This window comes from Ipomoea triloba, chromosome 9, assembly GCF_003576645.1.
Source record: "Ipomoea triloba cultivar NCNSP0323 chromosome 9, ASM357664v1".
Taxonomy (NCBI): Eukaryota; Viridiplantae; Streptophyta; class Magnoliopsida; order Solanales; family Convolvulaceae; genus Ipomoea; species Ipomoea triloba.
Genome location: NC_044924.1, coordinates 24168239 through 24185721, shown reverse-complemented (window position 1 = coordinate 24185721; position 17483 = coordinate 24168239). Strand labels below are relative to the sequence as shown.

Sequence of the window (17483 nt, the reverse complement as noted above, 5' to 3'; positions counted from 1 at the left end):
TTTTGTTGTTCAATCTCTCCCAAATTTATCTATTATTATTGTTATTATTATTATTATTATTCTTCTATAATATCATAATAAAAATAAATGATATATGGACAGAGGATTGTTTTTGCCTAAACTGAATTTAGAAGTTGTCTAAATAAAACGAATAACTTTGCAATAAACAAGAAGCACCAGTGGTCTAGTGGTAGAATAGTACCCTGCCACGGTACAGACCCGGGTTCGATTCCCGGCTGGTGCACTGCACTTTTGAAACGATGATTACACATGCTTGTTTGTGATGATTGGGTCGCCACAGGCTGAATAACTGACATTTTCTAAAAAAATAATATAAAAGGATCACTATATACAATAATTAACACATTGTAGTACCGTACAATGCTTCGCTACCAGCCAGCAATTATTTATACCCGAGAAAAAAAAATTACAAATTGCATTTTATTTAACGCTATTAAGATAACAAATTTGCTTACAATTAAATTGAGATTTTGCTTACAATTAAACTGAGATTAGCTAGACTAAATGCTAGTGCACCAACAGTTGGTTCTAACAACGACCGAGCATTATCGAACAACCTACTTGGTTGGAGCAACGATTCTTGTATATTATTCTGATTGCACAATGACTCGTTTTCTTAAAAAATAAAATGTCCGAGTTAAATCAATTGTCAAGGAATGACTCGTAATATAAATAAATAACGAAGAATCCATTCAGTAATAAACATTTCATTTTATATGTTAATTAGATATTTATTATTAATCATTTTTATTCTACAATTTTTAATTACATATTGTATTCAAGATGAACATAACCCAGGATAACACTTTCTATAATTTTCTAAGAAAAAAAACATTGCTGCCCAAATTAGAGAGGCCCTAAAACGACGTCGTTTTGGGGATGTGTGTGTGTGTGTGTGTGTGTGTGTGTCTGTATATATATATATATGCTTTCAGACTGTGCACCATACGCTTTCAAAGGACGCATCATGTATTTTTAATACACACTATTAAAATACTAATCGAACTATTTGCATAAGTGACACATTTCGCATATAAACTGCACACCATGAGGTAAAACTCGCGCACTTCATGAAGAAAATTCACGCACCTTATGGATTTTGGTAGTTTGAACTTTTCTTTTTGTTTCAAGTCTTTTAATTAGTACACAATTCAACGCAATCTAAGAATTGAAATCATGCAACTTAAACAATTTGATGACGCACGTTACACTATAAACCAACGCACCCAAATTATTAGGCACTTCCAAATGTTCCTTTTTTTTTTCACCACCTTAAAACTTTCTCGTGAATCAAATCAGAAGCTTTAAATGTTTGAGAGAAAAGACAACATTGAACGGTCATTTTGCACTTTATTTCTGTATACCACGCACCTTGTATTGTTTTTCGCTCACCTTACAACTTAAATTGACGCACCTCAATTAATAAAATCGCGCACCTTGAGCCAAATGTTCCTTTTTTTTTTTCATCACCTTAAAACTTTGTCGTGAATCAAATCAGAAGCTTTAAATGTTTGAGAGAAAAGACAACATTGAACGGTCATTTTGCACTTTATTTATGTATACCACGCACCTTGTATTGTTTTTTCACTCACCTTACAACTTAAATCGACGCACCTCAATTAATAAAATCGCGCACCTAGAAGTATTAATTGAATTATAGATGCATGTGTGACTAGTGTATTAATTGTCAGCAAAAAATATAGCTTTCTCGTGAAGGAAAGTCAGAATCTTAAATACATTAATACAATGGTCTTTTGAAACGTCAAAATTCATTGCATATGCGAAAAGTAATCGCATCTTATGCATTCTAACCACGCACCGTGTAGTTAATTCTACGCACGTAAATCGATAATTTGACGCACCTTCGTGTAGTGACAACTGTATTAATTGTCAGGACGTTAAAATTTTATCGTGAATGAGATCAAAATCTTTAAATGTGTGGATTTCAAGGGATTTGTTGATTCAGAAACCGTAAGGTGGATTTAAAAAAAAAAAAAAAAAAACCCTAAGGCCACAAACTTGATTGCCTATAAAAGGGAAAGAAGAGCCAACTTCTGAAACCGCAAGTAATTCTTTCATGTTTTCTCTTCTAATGAGGAGACTAACTCCAAGCAAGGTGAAAGACAACAACAAAAGAGAGCCACAACACCCAGCAAGCCAGAAGATGCATTCGACACGTCTATGTGAAGCCAGTGTAACACCCCACTTTTTCCTCTTATGAAAATACGGGTATAAAATTTTTTCTATTACAATTCAACTATACAACAGCGAAAGCTTCACCAGTAAAAAGGAAAAAGGGGAGTTATGCCACGTTCGAGTATCTCACTTATACGCAAACACACAGGCTAAAACCACTTAACTAAAACCACTAAAATTCTTATACTAATACAAGATGAATTCTAATGGATTTAATTACAACCTTCATAAAAATTTAACGCGAATCACTCTCATGCCAATGCCATGTAATCCATACCTGCAAAATGACTAAAAGAGGGAAAAACATTATCAACACGATGGCTGGTAAGACTTACTCCACCCCGTGAAACATTTTGCACATACCACATAACACCTTGGAGCACATAATTCCATATTAACCCCATAGGATATTTTTATACTCATCCACATAATCATTTTTAATTGATTAGAATATTCTCATTCTCAATTCAACCACATAATAATTTATCATGCTTTACGATTTCACGTAACATTCCAAAATAATCATATAATTATTTGATTCCATATAATTCTCCATAACTTCCACAATTTTCCACTTCCATCATTAATAGGAATCAAATATCAATTCAACCTCATAAACAATTATTTAATTCCACATAAAATTTTACAACTTCCACATTTTACCATTTTCATAAACAATAGGATTTAATCCTTTATTTACCATAGTATACTTTTTAAAAATCATTCTCAATATATAAATATAATGAAATTACTTATCCAATTAAAAATCATTCTTTCATCAAAATTTTCATATAACCTTTACTCAAAAAATTAGTTCTCAAAACTTTTCATAATAGCATAATTTCTCAAATTTTTTTTAAAATTTTATTTTGTGCCATATTTGCACACCACAAAAACACATATGGAAGAACACAATTACCATGCAAATGAGACAAGATCATTTATTTATAGGCCCTAGTGACCCTCAATTAAAGTTTTGAAAAGCTTCAATGTTCTAAGTTTTATTTTAAGAATTACTTAATCGGTTGGTGAAAATGAAAAAAAAAAAATAGGCCGTTTTAGGGGGGTTACAGCCAGCCCTACTCCAAGAACATCCAAGCCAAAAGAAGCGGTGTTAGAGTTTTTGTGTCTTAGCCTTCAATAATGTATTGGCAAAAATATCTTCAATGGCGTAGATGGATCCCACTTTGGGATGTTCTCTGCCGCCGATTCTATTTTAATTGAACCCCCCCCCCCCCTCCGCACACCATAGAGAGTAAGTCGAGTCACCTTAAGGTCTTAATCCCCGCAACTTCCGGTATATGAATGATGAGTGCGTGGACTAAGACCTTAAGATGCGTGGATTTGCTCTCTAGGGTGCGAGGTTGGATGTCTATTAAAGTGGAATCAGTCGCAAAAAACATACCAAAGTGGTATCCATCTACACCATTGAAGATATGTATGCTGGTACTCTATTGAGGGCTAAGGCTAAGTGTAATGCAACTACTCTATCGCCATTTCTTCCTCTTCTTCTTCTTCTTTTTTTTAGCACAGTAGTACTAGTTTTAGCGTTTGTACTATTTTAGAATTTTTGTTTAAATGTACTCAAGCGCACTTTAAGCTTCAAGATTACGCACGTTAAAGTGTAACATTTCACACCTTAAGAATGAAAATCACGTTACTTATGCGTTTTTCAAGATTTACAAGTGATTTCGCAGCTTATGCATTTTGCAGTAGAAACTCTTTTTTTTTTTTTTTTTTTTTTTGTTACAAGTGATTTAACAGACAAATCAATGCACTCTAATACTTGAAACCGCACACCTTAAACAATGAATCACCGCACATGAAATTATTGATTCACGCACCCAAAGACAACATATTACGTACCTTAGCATTTCAAACAACGTACATTATCAATTAAAATCGCGCATATTAAACTATTATTTAACGCAACTTAAAGTATTATGTTAGAATGATATGTAATGCACAAAACAACACACCTTAATATGTAATCCAACGCACTTTATACTACAAATTAATCCACTTTAAGGTATGACAATAGAAGAATTTTTAATGTATAAAGTAACGCACCTTAAGCTTTTAAAAATCGCACCTTAATACTTCAAAAGGTGCAACGCACCTTACGAAGTTGTTCCAATTTATTGATTGGCATTAACCCTAGATCCCTGCCCCCCCCCCCCCCCCCCNAAAAAAAAAAAAAAAAAAAAAAACTAACTACTCGAGCTTCATCATGAACTATTTCCATGAAAACCCAACAAGGGTTCTCGTAGAACAGAACAAATGATGTTGAGCCAAGAGCATCTTCATTCCTATATCAAATGGTGGATGTAACAATCCACAACGGATCGTGGCCTTCAAGTCGCACGTTGCTTTCTACCATATCGTTTCAAACGAAGTTTTACCATAACATTCCTATAATTTTAATTTGGAATCGGTATTTGTAAATGTTTTCTCTCAATTTTTAAAACAATATATATTTTCCCCTCCCATATAGTACGGGAGGGGCAATATATGTATCGTTTTGAAAATTGAGGGGCAACATTTACATCACTAATAATTCATTGGTGGCATTGATAATTGACATATTATGGAGGGGCATAAATTACAATTTTCACTAAGATAAAATGACATTTTTTTAAATTAGGGAATGAGGTTTTTAATTGAAGGGTAATCAAATCTCATAGTTATATTTTAAAAAGTTGTCAACTAAATAGTACCTATGGTTTTGATTCTCATTCCTAATGTATAAACTCATGAACCAAACACACCCTTAATTGTTTTCATCCTCTTTGCCTGCTACCTGATTCTTTGCCTCCCTCCTGATCTGGAGGGTAATTAAGATTGAGCTAGCTTCTCAATTATTTCAGTAGTCATGCCAACATCAAATTATTATCAACATCAGCAGTTACATCTGCGTTTGCTTTCCAATGAGTTATACTACACATACTCTCAAATTCTACTCCTTTACTTCTATTCCCTGATGTGACAAACAGACATTGGTTATTTTCATCATGTGGACCCACAGAAAAGTGTCTACATAAAAAACATGTGAGAGGAAATACAAATCGGGAGTATAAAATGAGAGTACACCAAGTATTTTCCGCTTTCCAATAGCCAGCATATGAAGCATTTTTCAACATTTCCTTTCCCACGTCGATTTCTACTCTCCTCTATTTCCGATTCAAGAAAAGATGGAAACTCAAGTTTGACATATTAAGAATTTGTATTCTAGACACAGTAAAATTCATTCTACCTCTCCTTATATTATTAGAAATATTACCATTACCATTTTATCCTGTGTGAAACTCTTTGTATTAATTGTATCCTTATAAATACATTTCTTTATCATGTATTTTATATTATCATGGATTGATCAATAATAATATTATTCCCGAGCTTGAAGTTTTTTTTAGCTCTGGTTTTCGTTCTCTACATCCACTAGATTTGTTCCATGTTTCTCAAGTTGTTCCATGATAATTTCATTCACAATTAAGCCGGTTACATTCTTGCTCTTACTCTTCTTCGATCGCTGATAAATGAGTTGAAGAAGGAGAAACGAAGAAGAAAATACCAAGAAGGAGAAACAAGTGCTGTCAATAAGGATTTGAAAATAGAGAAACGAAGAAGAAAAAACATAGAGAAAATACGAAGAAGAAAGGGATACAGTGGAAGGAGAAATGGGAAAGGGAAAATAGAAAGTAAAATTAAAATTATATTTTTACCCTTACTAAATGGTGCAATATAACGGGTAATCATAACTCTGTTAAGGGACACTTCACACTCGTTATACCGTGGACCACGGTGGTCACTGATACTACAGGTCATCTCAAAAGATAATATCTTACATTTGCTTTTTATATTATTGAATGAAATTGTAGTTATATCGAAATGTAATTGTAGTTGTGTTGAAATGTAATTGCAGTGTATATGAACTGATACTGATAACAGTTTCACATTTGTGTTTTATATTATCGAATGAAACTGTAGTTATATCGAAATGTAACTGTAGTTGTGTTGAAATGTAACTGCAGTATATATTAACCGATATTGAATAACAGTTTCACATTTGTGTTTTTATATTATTGAATGAAACTGTAGTTATATCGAAATGTAACTGCAATTGTGTTGAAATGTAACTGCAGTGTATATGAAATGAAAGTGAATGGCGTGGAACGGAGGTGATTTCATCTGTCCGTTTGCATTAATCAAAACGACGTCGTTTTGATGGGCGGTCCACAATATAATTTGCGGTTAAGGGATGGACAGTATATGAAACATTTTGAAAACTGATGGGCAACATTTACTTATTTACATCATTAATAATTAAGGAGTGACATTGATAATTGACATATAATGAATAACATAAATTATAATTTTCCTTAAAAATGAACCTTGAGCATTTAAATAATTTAAAATTTTAACCATTTTATGACAATATGAATTTAATTTTTTAAAATATTTTATTTAATACTAATATCAAATTAAAAAAAACTCCTAAAATAAAGAAATATTTTCAAAATAAAAAATTTTAAAACCTAATTATTTTCTAATAGTCTTGTACTGGCCTGGTTCTTATTTTAAAAAAAAAAACTAGATATATACTAGTATAATTATACTTTCACTTAAAAAATAAATTGTTATTTTTTCTTAAATATAAAGAATAAAGTAATAATTCATTATTAGATATTATATATTTAATAATATAAGTATAAATAATACACGCAAACATGAATATATATATATATATATATATATATATATATATATATATATATATAATTCTAATCATATGAGAATTATGTGCCCAAGTGAGAACGTGAGAACGTGAGAACAAATCTAAACCATTGATCTGTAAGATCTGATGGATGGGAAATCAAGTAAAAAAATGAGCGGGGTCATTTTTATAAATATTATAAACTTTTAAAATGAGCATGGTCATTTTCATAAATATTATAAAATTTTGTTTATTTCAACCGTTAGATCTACTAGATCGATGGTTTGGATTTGTCCTTACGTTCTCACCTGGGACATGGTTATATGTGTGTGTGTGTGTGACACAAAGAGAGAGAGAGAGGAGAGAGGGGGGNGGGGGGGGGGGGGAGAGAGAGAGAGAGAGAGATAGATAGATAGAAAGAGAGATTAGCCATAGAAAATAAGTGATCAATGGTTATGATTAAAAGTCAATTAAAACCATTTCCCACGTACCCATATCAATTAAGTGGCTAATTAGGCCAAGCAAAATTTTAAACTTCTGTCAAAATAGTCAATGATAAAATAGGAGTTTCTATATTATTAAATCCTTTCATTTAAATAATAAATTAGTGTTATTATTATTATTATTAACATGTGTAAATGTAAATCCTTTCATGTAAGTCAATTTTTAATTACCATTTTATAAATGTAAAAAGTGAGGGAAAAAAGAAGGATAACTTTGCAAGTGTAAGAAATGTAGTCCACACGAATAAGATTAGTACGTCTTGGTATGAGGTTGCTAGTAGGGTAGGTGATGACACTGTGGTTAGACCAAAATGGTGTAAGAAATGTAGTGGGATAAGCTCGTAGAGTCGTAGATAATTATAAGAGTGGAAAATTTTATTCTTACCTTTTTCTTCTTTTTTTGTTTTTTAGTGGTGAGTTAAAGTGATAATGTAAAGTATTAGATAAATATATACTTGAATAGATTGTTGATGTAGTAACAAAATGATGAAGTTATCTAAAATATTGAAATCGTAGGGTTAAAATTGACCAAAAATAAGATATGATAAAATTGATTGAGTGATAATAACATATATAGAGGCCAATTGGTAATTTTGCCAATTTATATACTATTACAACTACGCTAAAATGGCACATTAATTTGATATTAATGTCTTTGGGAATAGAGCAGCCTTATATCTCCAGGCTAACTGTCCCATCGAGTAGAGGTACCTACAATCCATCGAAGGAATTAGTTACAGTATCCGGCCGTGGAAACCATGGGCAACATCAAAAAAAAAATATCAATGTTTAGAGCATAATTAATTAGTTTAAAATTCCCCACAAGATGAATGCTATAAATATGCTCATTAAAAAAAGGAAAAAAAGGAAAAAGAAAAAAAGAAAAATCCGACAATAATTTTTTACAACAATTATATCTAAGTTTTTAAAATATGATAATAGATTAATTGTTGATTTATTCGTCTATGACTTTGATGATAATTTCATATTTCATTGGAAGTAAGACACAATTGGCAATGAGTGACTAAATCTGGAGTTTTCATCAAGGTCAATAACAAAATGTGGTCAAATTATCAATTGATAATTTAATTTGAAAATGACCCTATATATAATTGAGAACAAAATTGGGAATTAACTCGCTCATTACTAAATTTTAATGATTTTATAGATATAATTATCATATAAACATTTGAAATTTTATCACTAATATAGTAATATATAATATGCTACTAGTGTATTACCCGTGCGATGCACAGATAAATTTTTTTAATTATATGTTTATATAATAAAATTAATGATGAAATTATAAATAATTCTAATATTTGAAATTATAAGATTTGTATATTGGTGTTGAAATTGATTACTTAAAAAAAATTATATTAGGAAAAAGTCTAAACAAAAAAGTAGAACGAAGAGAAGGGCTAATTGATACACAGTATTATTTTAAGTAACAAAAATCAAATGAAGGGAATCTCTATGTTTAATTACGATTAAAGTATTAAACACACAGGTTGATATTATGGACATAATATGTGTATATTTAATTTCTTTTAATTATAGACATAATATATGTATGTTTATTTTCATTTAATTATCCACTGTAATATGTGTATGTTTAATTTTATATATGGACAGAAAAAGTTACCATTAATTTCAATAAAAATGAGGTCGTTTTATTATGACTACAATATAGTAATTAAGGAGTATATATTATACTTAATTAATATTATGCTAATTATGACATCCATGTAATCTGAATAATTATGATAAATAAGGAGTATATATTATTCTTATTAAAATAATATGTGTATGTTTAATTTTGGACGTAATATGTGTATGCTTAATTTTCTATATGGGCAGAAAAATTTATCATTAATTCCAATAAAAACGAGATCATTTTATTATGATTACAATATAGTACTTAGGGAGTTTATATTATACTTAGTTTGTATTAATTCCTTAATTGTCATAATTTTTAAGATTCTATTCAAAAGTAATCAAAGGAAGTGCACGGATAATTGATATTATTTGAAGTAAAAAAAAAATATAAAATCATCCTAAGAAAGGATTCTCTATGTTTAATTATCATAATAAATTTAGATGTTAAATATGGTTGTTAATTACCATTTAGATGGTAAATAATATAGTGTAATTGCCTATATAGATTATCATAATAATAAACGGGTTAACATATGTATCAGTATTATATATAAAAAAGGAAGGAAGACTTTTAGGTAAATTATATTAGAAAAAATCAATTTGGTTAAAATATTATAGGAAAATTATATTAGAGAAATTATATTAGAAAATTGATTAGATGTTATCAATCCTGGTAATTTTTTCTATTTGTAACTATAACGGATTTAATAGGAAAATTTAATTAGGATCTTAATAATTGGATTATTATTATTATTATTATTATTATTATTATTATTATTATTATTTTTATTATTATTATTATTAGTCCTAACTATAATCCATCTATTATTATTTTCCTAACTATAATCCATCTATTATTATTTTTGTTGTTGTTCCCATAAATTCATTCCTTAATTCTTGAATTCCTTAACTCCTTAAATCCTTAATCTAATAAAAGATACAATGGAGGTACGATGATATAATTTTTGGTATGCATGAATTAATTATGAAATATATATATATGAAATTAATTCATAAATTCCGTAATTAGAAACATAGAAACATTCTATGTAATTATATTTATCATAAAAATTACATACATACATTATATCATATCATATATATGAGTGCATAATAATAAAAGAATATACTAATATATATGAAATTAATTCCTTAATTATACCGGTTCTACATTCATCATTACATACATAGATAGGAAAAATTTTACACTGAAAATGTCTACTGCTATTGCCCATCACAAAGGCTCCATAAGAGTAATTGCTTTAAAAAAAAATAGTGTTATTTGCTTCTGGTATGGCTATGGGACTTTCTTTTGGGTTCTGCTCTCTATTTAGTTCATTCCAAACAGGACACTAATTTTACACTCCTACGCTCTTATTTTATCTAATTACCTTAAGCGTGTGATGGGGAATGGAGAAGATCAAGATTGCAATATTCAATTTGTCTCTATTGTATTTATAGGTATAAAATGTGATAAATATAATTTGGCAATTTTTGTTAAAAGGAAGTGTAATTCATTATTTAATTCTTATTATTATTATTATTATTATTATTATTATTATTATTATATAGATATTTGATATTACAAAAATTCCCTTGATCAAATATTTAAATAATACAGTTAGTAATTGTCACGAGCTATTTAGATGGTAAATAGTATATGGTAATTACCTATATATATATTACCATAATAAATGGATTACCATATAGATCAATATTATTATAAAAAAAATGGAGGAAACCTTTTAGTTTAGATATATTAGAAAAAGAAGTATCAATTAATTAAAATATGATAGGAAAATTATATTAGAGGAATTATATTATAAAATTGATTAGCTAGTCTCAATCCTATTAATTATTTCTAATTCTATATTTGTAATTATCTTTATAAACAACGGATTTAATTGAAAAATTTAATTAAGAACTTATTATATTAAGAGTTTTGAATTATTATTACTCCGTATTATGGAGTATTATTATTATTATCATCATCATCATCATCATCATCATCTTCGTCGTCGTCGTCGTCGTTGTCGTCGTCGTCGTCATCATCATCTTAATAGAATATATTAGTAACTTATAACACTCTAACGGGGTGTTTGGTTCACGGAATAGGCAGGGAATGGCATAGCATTCCCAGTAATAGCCTATTCCGTTGTTTGGTTCGCATTTGTATTCCCAGGAACAATGTTCTTGGGAATGAGCTATTACCCTTGCAAGGGTAATAGCTATTACTAGGGCCCCCCTGGTATTAGTCTATTCCTGGCTTCTCAGGAATAGCTATTTTAATATATTTCCTTTTTTATCCTTTTTAAACCTAAATTCTTTTAGGCTCGCTTTTCTAAAATTCATCGACTCGCATCACCTTTCTCCCTCAGTCATCGCACACATCTCACCTCCTTCATTGCAAATTGGACTTCTTCTTCAAAATATTTTTCAATCTTCTCTTTTTTTTACAGATTATTATTTAAATTTATATATATATATATATATATATATATATATAACAATTGTTGCGGCTGCAGCGTGGGACAATATATTTGTAGTGGCAATATATTTGTACTACAAATATATTGCTGCGGCTGTGGCGCTGTGCCGTAGCCGCAGCAATATATATTTGGTAATATAAATATATATTGCTGCGGACATTCGTTCTAAAGAATGTGATTGCTTCATCAATTATATCCGTGCTATCTGCATGAACAATATAATATAAGCAGTTCTCACCCTCTCAAGAACAAAAGAAACATAGGAAAAGAGAAATCTTAGATTTTATAGTAATATTAGGACTCTTGAATATCTAATTATTTGTTGCAGAAAGACTCCTTGAAATAAGGAGAGAGACACATCTCAAACTAACTTCTTGAATACTTAATAATTTTTTCTTCTGAATATTATTAAATGCTCTTTAAATTTGTTTGTTATTTATATGAATATTTTTTTTACATAATTTGTAGATCATTTTTTAATATTGTAATTCCTATAGAATAATATTATATAAAAATATTATATAATATTAGTAGTAATAATAATAATAATAATAATAATTTTGTACAAGGGCATTTATGTCTTTTAAATATATATTCCATTTCTATTGCTTCCGCGAACCAAACGATGGAATACAATTCCAAGTCTATTCCTTCCGCGAACCAAACGCTGGAATACAATTCATATTCTATTCCTTACCTATTCCATTCCTTATGGAATAATATTCCTATTCCTTTAAAATTAATTCCGTGAACCAAACGTGCTGTAATTTCCATATTCAAAATTAAGGGTAAATTCTTCCCTTACATAAACATCTAACTCATGGGTGTTATCATCACACTGAGGTATTTCTCCTATATCTAAACGCTAAGGCTAATTTACAACCTAATCCAAACGCTAAGGCTAATTTACAACTTAAAATAAATAATTCAAGTCCAACTTAATACAGTAAATTGAAATAAATATACAACCATATAATTTTCAAGATAATAAATCTACTGCAAAGTCTATTCTTAGATATACTTAATCCTTCCTTTCTTAGATCCATCGTGAATTACTACCCATCTTCACCTATAAAATAAAAAAAAAATCATTTCACATAAAAACATGGTGTAGACAAAGTTAGCATAGGCTTGGATATTTATATATTTTCGTCCTACTACTACAACAACAACATAGAGAAATCACTACCTCATCATCACCATCTAATCATCCAGAATTCTTACCGTCACAGGTTCAAGGCGAGAGAGAATAGAGAGGAGGGGAAGAGACATGGTGATGGGGTGATAAAAACTGGCGAGAGATAGAGAATCATGGATGAGAAAGAGAGCATGTAGGGGAAAGAAAATAGCATAACTAAGAGAGATGAAAATTGGTGGTGATAGTTGATTGGGTTTCTTCTTATATTTATAGTTATAAAGAGAGAGATAGAGAGAGTTGTAGATGGAAGAAGAAAACAAATGGTAGTACTTCACATGCATGAATTAGGGAGGTTATTTAGGTGCTACATAATTCTGACCCCTATTAGCTAAATTAATTAAGGGAAGATTAGGTAATTTGGGTGGTTGTTTGTCCCAAAAATTAGTCAAAAAAAAAAAAAAAGAAATTGTCAATCTCTCAAAATAAATTTGAGGAAATAAATTTAATTGGAGGAGAATAAATCTTGAGATAGGAAATTTGGATTAATTTTTATAGAATTACCATTTTTGTCTTTATTATTATTATATTATATATTATATTATATTATAATAATAATTATTATTATTATTATTGTTGTTGTTGTTGTTGTTGTTGTTGTTGTTGTTGTTGTTGCTGTTGTTGTTGTTATATGTGTGTGTGTCTGTGTAATAATTTGTGAATTGAAATAAATTGTATAATTGTATGGGCTTAATAATCTATTATTTTAGCACAAATTGCAATTATATATATAGTTAGTTACTTAATAAAATCAATGATTTTTAATTAAATAATTATGAGATTGATTTTACAAAAATCTCCTTAAGTTTTAGGGGGAAAATTTAGCTTGGCACTTCTGTTATTATATATATATATATATATATATATATATATATATATATACACTAGTATTTTCGCCCGTGCGTTGCACGGAATAGATTTGTTATAATATTTTAAGTATATTTGGATCGATATACAATTATTTAAATTGTAACATCAAATATTATATAGCGCAATTAATGAAATTGGTTGAATTGATTATGTTTTCTGATGTTTTCCTAGCTTGAATTAGAGCAAATAATTGTCCAATTCTCCGTGCGATGACATCGAATATTATATAGCACAATTTATTTTTTATTATATATTTAGATATTAAAAATAAAGATGAAATTATAAAAAATTCTAATATTTAACTTATACATTTATTTGATTATAAGATTAGTGCAAAAGTATCACACAATTAATTGAATAATATATGACTTGTTTGTATACAATTATCATAAAACTAGTTTTATACGCGCATTGCGAGTATGGGTTAATGCCCAATGTTTATATTTAAATAAATATTTGAAAGTATATCAATGCAAGATTATATAGGAGAAGTTTATACATAGGTAATTAAATGTCGAATTTTTTTTATTTAAATATCTAACTCAAAGTATATGAATCCAGGATAATATAGAAAATTCATTATAATTATTACTAAAATAAATGTTTGCAACCTTGTAAAATCGATAGTCTAAATATTTGGTCTAAAAATTGTCATGTTGTGTGGCAATTAAATACAAACAAGACAAGAGATGCCATACGCCACTAATATCATGCTCAATTAGCTTTCCTTCATCAACTTTGGTCAAATTGCATTTATTTATCACAATGAAGAAATTTAATATTATTAAGAACATAACATTAATATTTAGTGGTAAAAATAGATTTAAATATGAGGTAAAAATATGATCAAATATGTCCTTATCATTAATGGCGACGACGATCAAGACCAGCAATGACGACAACCACCATTCTTAGAAAAACCTTAGAGAGAGGATCCAATTCTTGAATCTCTTGAGTAGTGCACAAGGGGAAGACAAACCCAAGTTTGATCCTATCATTTTATAGGCATGGCGTAGGGATCTTTTTATTTTTATTTTTATTTTTATTTGCATGCAATTAGTAATTCTCGTTCCCTTTTTCAATTTTCATTTTATAGTATTAATGATTAATTTTTGTTTTCTTTTTCATTTTCAATCAATTAGGGATCTTTTTTATTTATAGTCAATTAGTGATTTTCATTTCCTTTTTCATTTTCTATCAATTACGTGCCAATTAAGGCACAAATATGCATGGAGTTATATTATTATTATTATTATTATTATTATTATTATTATTATTATTATTATAATATGATTGACATTCGTAATATATTAGCATATATATAATATAATATAATTGAAAATATTTGTTACGATTTAATGAAAAAATTAATTTATAATTAATAGATATTATTTTGTAATTTTCAATTTCAATAATATGTTATATTCTTGATTTAATTTTCAATTCCAATAATATATCATATTCTTGATTTAATTTTCTACTAATAAATGATGACTTTATGGACGTGATATTCGTGTGTGTGTGTGTGTGTGTGTGTGTGTGTGTGTATATATATATATATATATAAGACAATTTTCGTGTATATATAATAATATAAATATTACCAATTTTATTGCACGTACATTACCGTGTATAAGTGACATTAATATGCTAGTATTTGTTACGATTTAATGAACAAATTAATTTAATTTAATAAAATAATATTATGTAAGCAAACAATTCATGTTAGTAGGTTATTACCATTTGAGAATTGGTTGGAAATGATTTGAAAATAAAATATAATAAATATTTGATTTAATTTTACATGGGACTTGCCAATTACAATTATTAGATATTATTAGCATATATAATATAATAAATATGATTGACATTCATAATTTTTGTATCTCAGTCAGAATATGAGTACATTTGGATAAATATTACAAAAAATTGTAACAATCAAAACCACATTCTTATCTCATTAATATTATTCTATCATAATAATTACCATAATTACTAATAACATATTATAACCAATTATAATTAATATTATTCTATCATTAATATTATTCTATAATAATAATTAATATTATTAATATTTAATAATAATAACAATAATAATAATATTATTATTATTATTATTATAATTACCATATTACTAAAATACCCCTACATTTGGGCGGGAAAATTCTAGAGGAGGATAATGCTTTTATATATAGTATATAGATTAGAATGATAAATAGAGGAGGATAATGCTTTTATATATAGTATATAGATTAGAATGATAAATATAATTGTTAGTGTAGTAATCTTAAGTCTGACAATTATTAATAAACGAATTATGCATTTTTTGTTTTTGTTTTTTTTTTTGTTTTAATCTCGTTTTTCACTACCTTTTAATGGGAGAAATTTTTATTTGAAATTTAAATTCACAACTGAGAACATTATGTTGTGATTCATCAAAACTGCTGAAATAGTTGTGCTTTCAATAACAATATTGTGTTGTTTTTCGTGCTGTTGAAGAATAGTTATGGATTTGTGCGATCAGTACGTGTTGAGAAGATGAAGATTACTTTGAAGTTTAAAGCCATTTGCAAATGTAATAGATGAAGATTGCATTGGAAAAGATGAATATTACTTGGAATGATTTGTACGATCAGTGCTGAGATGATGAAGATTGCTTTGAAGTTTAAAGCCATTTGCAAATGTAAAAATGAAGATTGCATTGGAAAAGATGAATATTACTTGGAATGATTTGTGCGATCAGTGCTGAGATAATGAAGATTGCTTTGAAGTTCAATGCCATCTAAAAATAGAGAAGATGAAGATTGCACACGGGATGAAGATTGCTTTGAAGTTCAATGCCATCTACAAATGGAGAAGATGAAGATTGCACGGGAGAAGATGAATACTCTTAGAGGGATTTGTGCGATCAATGCTGAAAAGATGAAGATTGTTTAGAAGTTCAAGGTGCAAATGGAGAAGATGAAGATTGATCTGGAGAAGAAAAATATTGCTTAGGAGGTGACTCATGAGAAATTAAAAAGGAGGAATTAAGATCCTACACATAGTTACATAGGTGTATTTATAGGTGTAAATACTTGTAAAATGACATTTTTGTCCAACTATTAATATTACAAAAATAGCCCTAAGTTTTGGGGGGAAACTTGGCTAGGCACTTCTATTATTATTATATATATATAGATATAGATATAGATATAGATTTATAACCTCCATTCTAAAAGTATTTTGGACTAAAATTAATTTTTCTTGAAATAGTCATATACTAAATGAGTTAATTCCAACAGAGCAATTTTAAATTTAGTCTCAAACTGTCGCTTTTGTCATTTAATACCCCAGACTATCATATTTTGGATACATTTGATCATTCTAATGACTTTTCCGGCCAAACCTTATTTTAGGTAGGGGTGTTTTCGTCTCTTCAATTTTTAAAAAAAAATTTCTTAATGAGTTAATTCGGATGGAGGTCCTTTGTCTTTAATGACATCTACAAATTTAGTACTAGACTTATACGCTACTAAAGCTTTAAATACATGGGCAATTTTATTAATGCTTTAATAACATATAAGTCAATTGCTATATGGTGGTGTGGACCATGGTCCAATATGGTGCCATTTCTTTTATTTAAACAAAATGGTTGTCATTACGTCCACCAATACGGAAGTAGTGATGTGCCTTTTTTAAAAAAAATGTAAAAAAGAAGAACCCTGACCGATCCAAATTTGAGTCGCAAGATTGGTTACAACGGAGCACCCATCCGGAGCTTGAACAAAAGAAGCCAGACATGGTAAGGTGTCATCAATGTATCCATTGAGATTGTCCGTGAAGAAATGGAA

The 17483-nt window shown here is 28.7% G+C and overlaps 1 non-coding gene across 1 annotated transcript; it reads left to right on the top strand.

The window, feature by feature from the left end:
* The first annotated feature begins 173 nt into the window (after positions 1 to 173).
* Positions 174 to 244, top strand: TRNAG-GCC. Its single transcript has one exon. It is a non-coding gene; the product is annotated as a tRNA-Gly (tRNA).
* Positions 245 to 17483: the final 17239 nt, after the last annotated feature.